The sequence below is a fragment of the Dipodomys ordii genome, unplaced genomic scaffold, assembly GCF_000151885.1.
Source record: "Dipodomys ordii isolate 6190 unplaced genomic scaffold, Dord_2.0 Scaffold103, whole genome shotgun sequence".
Taxonomy (NCBI): Eukaryota; Metazoa; Chordata; class Mammalia; order Rodentia; family Heteromyidae; genus Dipodomys; species Dipodomys ordii.
The window spans coordinates 3,316,185-3,317,146 of NW_012267319.1; positions in this window are offsets into that span (position 1 = coordinate 3,316,185).

Sequence of the window (962 nt, forward strand, 5' to 3'; positions counted from 1 at the left end):
TGTTTCAGTGGGAAACAGCCCCCCTTTTTCTTATTTAGAAAATCTTTCTTCTTATTCGTAATTTCTGACCATTTAATGGGCAAGACCTATTGCCAGAAGGGATAGCTTCGCCCCTCCTCCGATAGGCCCTTCCACTTGGGAGAGGATGCACCTATGGGAGGAAGAAGAAATGCTCTAATCAAGGGTGCAGGTAGGACTGCAAGGGGTGGATCTGCGAGATCCCAAAACCCAAGACCCCTGAGTGGCAAGCTCTGGTGCATGACGGTTGACATGCATACCCACGAGCCCTCTCCTCAAAAAACATGCCAAGGCCTGTAAAACTCCCCTCCCCGAGTGAGGACGCTCACTCGGGAGCAGAGAAACCTTGGGCCCTTACAGGAACAGAGCCTCTGTCACCCCCTTAAAAAGAGCAGCCAACAATTGATGGTCAATTTTCTAAATAAGAAAGGGGATTTGTTGGGAGCCAAGAAAGTGTATGGAAAGATAAGATTCCTGCAGCCCTAAGCAAACTACCTTTGGTTAACCATAAATATTCCTCCAGCCCTAAGCAGACAACATTTGACTAACCATAAACATTTCTCATATCTCCAGCCCTAAGCAAACGGCGCCTGGCTAACCACAAATATTTCTTAGAAAGACTAGCACAACGGCCAAAGGAAAAGCATGACCCATCCCTGACCCCGGGATTTCTCACCCTTGCTTCTGCAAAGTTTTTTCATTCGTTCCCTTCCCCTGTCCCTTCGGGTATATAAACCCTGCCTCACCTCAATAAAGCAGACCTTGATGCGACTCAAACTGACTTTGTCTTTATGTGCTTGGTCTCTTTTCTCTCTCACTGCCAATGGTTCTTAGGAGGTGCCTCCTCGAGCCTAACAAAATAGCTGGACCTGCTGGACAGGTCACCTTACCCTAACACTAAACTTAAACTGAACCCTAATCCTAACACTAACCATAACCATAAC